At 36.4% G+C, this 8511-nt stretch overlaps 1 long non-coding RNA gene across 2 annotated transcripts; it reads right to left on the minus strand.

The window, feature by feature from the left end:
* Positions 1–258: 258 nt before the first annotated feature.
* LOC132979580 (uncharacterized) lies at positions 259–4637 on the minus strand. Of its 2 annotated transcripts, XR_009674067.1 has the most exons (4): positions 4363–4637; positions 1014–1121; positions 785–834; positions 259–437 (listed from the first exon to the last, which is right to left on the minus strand). It is a non-coding gene; the product is annotated as an uncharacterized LOC132979580 (long non-coding RNA). The 2 variants fall into 2 exon arrangements; XR_009674066.1 differs by lacking the exon at positions 4363–4637 and having other exon boundaries at positions 1014–1195.
* Positions 4638–8511: the final 3874 nt, after the last annotated feature.

The raw sequence follows: 8511 nt of genomic DNA on the forward strand, positions 1-8511 counted from the left end.
TCTGAATTGACTGTCTCTGATTTACTGGAGCACTACAAAGTGTTGGTCACAGTAAAATCATTTAGCAGTTAAGTTTATAGCTCACATTTGAAAAGGCCTTGAACTGACATTAAGTTCTTCTTGACCAACAACAGCTAAGACAACAGCAAAGCTAACAGACGAGCACAGCGTGTCACAGCCGGTCTCGTCTGAGATAAATGGCCTTCAAACTTATTTAATATTAAACATTTAAAGCCAATAAGCATAACAAGATACACATGAGATTCCATTTCCATTTATTCAATCACAGACTTGTCAAACAGTCTGGCATGTTGTGCTGCTGTTTTCAAGAGTTAATAACTGAAGAGAAGAACATCGAGAGAGGACAGGAAACGCTCAGGGGACGAGTCCTCCATGTTGTCAGGGGTTGCTGATGGATCTGAATCTGAGGGCATCTTCTGTAATAAAGAAAAACAATCATGGAGTTAAATGTAAAGTATAATGAATTTTACTGTGATGTTTCTGCCTCAGACCTGAAATCAGATCTGTCCTCAGGTTCTGCTAAACTTCAGCTTCTAAAGTTTGTTTTAAAGACAGGAGAACTATTTAAGAGGAAAAACAAAATATATAACAAGACATGATGAATCCAATAATATGATCATCTTTATGAATTTATGTTTTAAGACAAGTGTTCCTGCCACTTTCTATTGAAGATTATTTTAAACTGTCATCACATGGGCCAGCCTGATAAATTAAACTAATGTTAAATATTCTCATATAATCAGATTTGTGTGCAGAACCTCACCGGAGCTGGAATCAGAGTCTGGACTGCTGTTTCCTTTGAGCATTGATTTCCTTGAAGACAGAAAGAAGAACAATTTAAACATGAACTTCTTGCAGAATCACAGAGGCTGTTAAAATCTTCTGCTAGTCTTCCTTACATTTTAAGAAGGATTATAAATTGTTACTAAAATTACTTTTATGCTGATAGCGGTTACAATAACACAGTCCAATCATATGAGAGATCATTTTACCTTTGAGTCCTATGTGAAGGCGTTCTCTTCAGAATCAGCACTGCAAAGACAAGATGATGGCGTCCGCCTTCACAACGTGCTGCTTCAGTCTGGCTGCATCATGGTCACCTACAGGAACATCACAGAAATGCAATCAAAGTACTTCACTGTATTTATCAGAGGATGTACTGTATGCAAAGTAGATTTTTAGCTGTAATTCCTCAAAAAGATTTGAGACTGCTTTGTTATTTGAGAGCACAGATTGATTCTTTTCCCTTCTCTCTGTTTGCCTGCACATGACCTCTTAGTGCTGTAAAAGATGCTACAGTAAATCCTGGATCAGCTGTGTGGATGGTGTGACTGTGTGGTAAAGCTTTGTTAAAGTTGTCACGCAAATACTCATATGCCTTTGGAGAGTAAAAGTACAGTGTGGTGGCAAACTGCTTATAAAATATAAAATAGTATTTTATTGGTGAGGTCCCCCAATCCAAACGTCCTACAGAGTAGCAGCAGCGGGCTGTAGAGGGAGGAGACGAGCACATTATGGAGAGGAGCGCACCGGAGGGGGCGAGCTGGGGAGAGACGAGAGACCCGAGAAAAAGGAAATCCTCAGTTTAAAATATACTGTTGGTGAAAAGAGGGAAATAGGAAGAAATAAATGTCAATGTTGAAATTCTTTTGAATGCAGAGGCTGTGGATGTTCAGTTTTCTTTGGATATATAAAGACAACAATAGCCTGTAGTTTAATCATCGTGTTACTCTTCGTTAACGATTATTGAAGCGAAATCAAAAATAAATGCATGACATTTAAAACATATTAACATGTGTGGGGAAAAACGTGATCTTTATGTCTTCTTTTATTGTACCTATGTCTCCTCCTAACTACAATAACAGCAGCATGTTGTGTGTAACTCTGATCTCCTGTATTAACACCTTCCTTTGAAAGGTGTTAAATACAGACACAGTCACAATCACCGCAGGTTTTGTCAATTTTTAGTACAAATTCTCAATGAGCGTCATTAAATTTACACTATGATCAACTTGTGACTGTTGAAATGGTGTGTGGAAGACAATGCAGAATATTTATCAGTTTAAGCAGCATGATGCTCGGTTAATATTACATTACACCACCGCAGGTTGTTGATGTTTGTGTTCACGTTTCAGTTAGTCTCTTAAATCAGTAACAGTTATATTAAATCAGATCTTACCTTTAGTTTTATCTGGATCTTAAATCAGTAACAGTTATATTAAATCAGATCTTACCTTTAGTTTTATCTGGATCTTAAATCAGTAACAGTTATATTAAATCAGATCTTAGCTTTAGTTTTATCTAGATCTTAAATCAGTAACAGTTATATTAAATCAGATCTTACCTTTAGTTTTATATGGATCTTAAATCAGTAACAGTTATATTAAATCAGATCTTACCTTTAGTTTTATCTGGATCTTAAATCAGTAACAGTTATATTAAATCAGATCTTACCTTTAGTTTTATCAGGATCTTAAATCAGTAACAGTTATATTAAATCAGATCTTACCTTTAGTTTTATCTGGATCTTAAATCAGTAACAGTTATATTAAATCAGATCTTATCTTTAGTTTTATCTGGATCTTAAATCAGTAACAGTTATATTAAATCAGATCTTACCTTTAGTTTTATCTGGATCTTAAATCAGTAACAGTTATATTAAATCAGATCTTACCTTTAGTTTTATCTAGATCTTAAATCAGTAACAGTTATATTAAATCAGATCTTACCTTTAGTTTTATCTGGATCTTAAATCATTAACAGTTATATTAAATCAGATCTTACCTTTAGTTTTATCTGGATCTTAAATCAGTAACAGTTATATTAAATCAGATCTTACCTTTAGTTTTATCTGGATCTTAAATCAGTAACAGTTATATTAAATCAGATCTTACCTTTAGTTTTATCTGGATCTTAAATCAGTAACAGTTATATTAAATCAGATCTTACCTTTAGTTTTATCTGGATCTTAAATCAGTAACAGTTATATTAAATCAGATCTTACCTTTAGTTTTATCTGGATCTTAAATCAGTAACAGTTATATTAAATCAGATCTTACCTTTAGTTTTATATGGATCTTAAATCAGTAACAGTGATATTAAATCAGATCTTACCTTTAGTTTTATCTGGATCTTAAATCAGTAACAGTTATATTAAATCAGATCTTACCTTTAGTTTTATCTGGATCTTAAATCAGTAACAGTTATATTAAATCAGATCTTACCTTTAGTTTTATATGGATCTTAAATCAGTAACAGTTATATTAAATCAGATCTTACCTTTAGTTTTATATGGATCTTAAATCAGTAACAGTTATATTAAATCAGATCTTACCTTTAGTTTTATCTGGATCTTAAATCAGTAACAGTTATATTAAATCAGATCTTACCTTTAGTTTTATCTGGATCTTAAATCAGTAACAGTTATATTAAATCAGATCTTACCTTTAGTTTTATCTGGATCTTAAATCAGTAACAGTTATATTAAATCAGATCTTACCTTTAGTTTTATCTGGATCTTAAATCAGTAACAGTTATATTAAATCAGAGCTTACCTTTAGTTTTATCTGGATCTTAAATCAGTAACAGTTATATTAAATCAGATCTTACCTTTAGTTTTATCTGGATCTTAAATCAGTAACAGTTATATTAAATCAGATCTTACCTTTAGTTTTATCTAGATCTTAAATCAGTAACAGTTATATTAAATCAGATCTTACCTTTAGTTTTATCTGGATCTTAAATCAGTAACAGTTATATTAAATCAGATCTTACCTTTAGTTTTATCTGGATCTTAAATCAGTAACAGTTATATTAAATCAGATCTTACCTTTAGTTTTATCTGGATACATAGAGAAATATTCTACCCTCGTATATAGTTCTATGAATTTCAGTCTGCACGGTGAAAGTAAAACCTGTTACTCTCTGTATAACCCACTTATCACTCAGACTGTAAACATGTACACATTAGTAATGATGCAGGCCAGATTTAAATTATTTGGCTTTGTTTTTGCCCTAGATACTTTTTTGAGACTTTACCAGACTATTTATTTTTGCTGTAAAATAACTGTACAGTCAATGAACCTCATCTATGAACAGATTTTATATTACGATTCTTGGTTTTAAATACAATTTAAATCACAATAATGATATAACAATATCAAGAAACATAGCATGTCAGTTATTAGGTTTGCTCATTTTAAAAAATAAAATAAAAAGATAAATCATGCCGGATAAGTAACCTAGCTTTACAACATTTCAGCTAACCTTAGACTGCTTATGTGTTAGCTAGCTAGATAACGACTTTAACCAATGACACATAAATCACACTTTTTTACTTACCAAAAAAACTGCAAAGATCCCTTAGCTCCCACAGGTCGGTTAGAACAGTTTACTGCAGAACAACTCATTTTGCCAGCTCAAAAAAGACGAAAAAACTGAACGGAAAAATTAAATGGCGTCTCGGCTTTCCTTCACTACGTAACTTTTACTATTCACAAAGAGAGCTACGCAAGATCCGCGGCTGTCAATCATCGTCAAATATGACGTAAAATCCCGTTTTTCAACCTCAAATAACTTATTTAAAACAAACTTCACAGAAAAATGAGCACTTGAACACAATGTACTTTACAGTTTGACCCACATCCCGTCTGTTATCATCTCTGTTGGAGAAGCTGCTTCGCTGTTTGTCCAGTAGGGTGTGCAGAGGGTGATCAGGATTATCCATAATGGATAACAGTTTGTTCAGAGTCCTTGTAAGCGCCATTTTTGCATTAATAAGTTTGATTATTATTATTTGGATTATGATTTGTTAGAGCATAGCAGACGATATGTTTGTGTTTATCTTGGGAATATTTACTGAGATTATTCCTATTTTATTTTGAAGGTTTGTTGTGATTCTGTAAGACTTCCGTAGTCATGTGATCAGGAGACAGGAAGTAAAGTGTATTGTTGTGTTACGCTGTCTAAGTAAAATAAACGAGTGACGGCGGAGCAACACGGTAGTTTTACCGTGGACACATGGGAACATGTGTGAAGCCAACTCAACGCGTAAAACAGTGTAATGTCGTCACTATAGAGTGGTTAAGAAAGAACTCAGTTTAAGAACATCAGATTTATTAAGAAGACCGAAGAAACCACTACATTAAGTAAAACTACCCGCTCACAAGCTTGACGTCAGACGCCATGACGACGCAAGAACTGTACAAGACGGTACAAGAATAAATGTAAGATACTCAGCTTCTCGAGAAAACAAGACAACAAGGATGTTTGGTCTTACTACGATGACACTCATTATGAAAGCATGCCGTGCTTTGTGTCATAGACCATCGTTCATGAACACTTGTTGAACTAGAAGTTGTGTAAAAGAGGCATCATGGCGGACGACGACGCGCAGGATCCTGGACCTGGCGCACAGAGCTGCAGTAGCAGGGCTGACCAGAAGAGGGCGCCAAAGTACACAGAAAAGGGTTTGGAAGAGTGCCTGAACAGGCACATTAATGCAAGACGATCTAAACTCTCACAGCTAACAGCAAAAACGAATAAGATTAATGGACTTATGAAAGATAATGAGAGTCCAGACATTGTTGATGATCACTTGAATGAATGCTCGAAACTACAGAATGAGTTTATTCATACAAATGATAATGTACTGTTGCTGCTACCCGAAGAAGAAAAAGAGGCTGATCAAACATTTTGGTTCAAGCCAAAAATTGAGCAAGTTAATAAATTCATGCTTGAGGTTGAGGGATGGACATCTAATATAAGACAACAACACCAAGATGACGTGAATCCAGATGATAGTGTGTCTGTCGCTGATGCACCCTTAAAAACGACATTTGGGTCATGTGTTGTACGAAGCACAGCCACAAGCAGTTCATCAAGATCATCCAGAGCTTCATCCATATCATCTGTACGTCGGAAGGAACAAGCAGAACGTGCCGCTTTACTTGCACGTGCAGCATCCTTGAAACAGAGACAAGTATTAGACTTTGAAGAATGCAAATTGAAGGCGAAAAGGGAACATCTTGAGATTGACACAGCTATTGCTGCTTCTACAGCCAAAATAAAAGTGTTGGAAAACTATGAATACGAAAGTTGTACGAGTGATGCAGTTGCTGATCCTGAAGTACGACTTTCAGACAATCAGCCGCAAAGGAACCAGCTTCCAGAAACAAAGCTTGGACATTCAGAATGGTTAAAGGTAACTGATCATCAAATGAAACAAGAAAACCAGACACAGGAGAATGGCATCAATGATGACCCAGTAGATCTGTGTGAAGTGATGCTTAAACAAAATAACATCACTGAGATATTAGTCAAACAACAGAGACTGTCACATTTGCCCCAAAGAGACATTCCTGTTTTCAGTGGAGATCCACTTGAGTTTAAATCATTCATAAGAGCTTTTGACCATACAATTCAGGGCAAGACAGATAGTGACAGTGATAGGTTATACTACCTTGAACAGTTTACCAGAGGTGAGCCCAGAGACTTGGTAAGAAGTTGTCAACACATGAGTCCTTATCAAGGCTATCATGAGGCAAGAAAGCTGTTGACTTATCACTATGGTAACGAACTGAAAATTGCAACTTCCTACATGAACAGAGCATTCAACTGGCCACAGATTAAACCTGACGTACCCTTCAAGAAATTGAGAATCCCACTAATCTCAGAATTACTGTCTCTAAGTTACCTTACAAGATAAGAGAGAAGTGGAGAGTTTCTGCTTTTGACATTCAGGAGGCAACTGGACAAAGAGCAAAGTTTTCAGATCTGGTTAGATTCATAAGCAGACAAGGTAGAATAGCTGCTGATCCTATTTTTGGAGACATAAAGGATGCTGAGGATAAGGGAAAACCTTATGCAAACCTGAAAACGACAAGAACATCTAGACCAAAGGGAAGTGCTTTTGCCACAAGTGTAGCACCTTCTGCAAATGAAAAGGCACATGATCATGGTAAAAACTCGTACTCCTCTACATGTTACACAGGCAGTGCATTTCAGAAACTATGTGTGTACTGTGAAAAACAACATACATTGGCAGAATGTCACAAAATCAGAAATCAGCCTTACAGGGAAAAACTAGATTTTCTTAAAGGCAAAGGTTTGTGCTTTGGATGTTTGACATCAGGACATTTAAGTAAGGACTGTAGAAAAAGAGCTTCATGTGAGTTCTGTTCAAAGAAACACCCAAGCATGCTTCATTTCACAAAAGAAGAAGATAATGAAAAGGTTGACAGCAGTCAGAAAAACACCACAGAAAAGACTACAGCTGATGAATCAACACACATCTCAGGTGGGACCTGTGGAGCCACTGGGGCCGGAACAGACAGTCGTGTTTTGTCGATTGTTCCTGTGTGTGTCAAGTCAAAGAAAAGCAACAAGATAATAGAGACTTGTGCATTCATGGATAATGGAAGCCAAGCCACATTCTGCTCCGAGGAGCTAATGAGGCAGCTTGACCTTGAAGGTAAGAAAACTCAGATCCTGCTTCGCACAATGGGCCAGGAAAAGTTAGAGCCAAGCTACCATCTTACTGGACTAGAGGTGTGTGGTTTGAAAGAGAACATTTACATTGACTTACCCGAGATTTACACTCATAAAGACATTCCAGTTTCCAAGGAGAACATTCCAGTGCAAGAGGATTTGGAAAAGTGGCCACATCTTCATGGTATTCAGCTGCCACAGATTGATGCAGACATTGGTTTGTTAATAGGATGTGATGTGCACAAAGCTATGGAACCGTGGGAAGTCATTCACAGTGAAGACAACGGTCCATATGCAGTTCGAACTGTCCTAGGCTGGGTAATTAATGGTCCTCTCAGGAGAGATGATTGCACTACTTCATCTGAAAGTGAACTCAGTGTTTCTGTGAATCACATTTCTATTGCTAATGTAGAGAACCTCCTAGTGCAACAGTTCAACCATGATTTTCCAGAGAAAGCCTGTGAAGAAAAACAAGAAATGTCACGAGAAGATATTCAGTTCATGAACTCTGTTAATGAAACAGTGAAAAGGGTTGATGGACACTACAGTGTTGGTCTTCCTCTGAGAAACAAAGACACAAAAATGCCTGTTAACCGCAGTGTAGCTGTCCAGAGAGCAGAAAACCTGAAAAGGAAACTTGTCAAGAACAGAGACTTTCACAGAGAATATAAAGACTTCATGTCTGACCTGTTAAGCAAAGGATACGCAGTTAAAGTATCACATGAAAAGACTGTGATTGAAAATGAGAGAGTTTGGTATATACCTCATCACGGGGTGTATCATCCACAAAAAGGAAAACTTTGCGTAGTCTTCGACTGTGCACCATCATATCAAGGCAAGTCACTGAACGGAGAACTATTACAAGGTCCAGATCTGACCAACTCACTGGTTGGAGTGTTAACAAGATTTAGACATGACCGCATTGCTTTAATGTCAGACATAGAAGCGATGTATCACCAAGTAAGAGTACCACCAGAAGACAGTGAGCTCCTGCGGTTCCTC

The sequence above is a fragment of the Labrus mixtus genome, chromosome 1, assembly GCF_963584025.1.
Source record: "Labrus mixtus chromosome 1, fLabMix1.1, whole genome shotgun sequence".
Taxonomy (NCBI): Eukaryota; Metazoa; Chordata; class Actinopteri; order Labriformes; family Labridae; genus Labrus; species Labrus mixtus.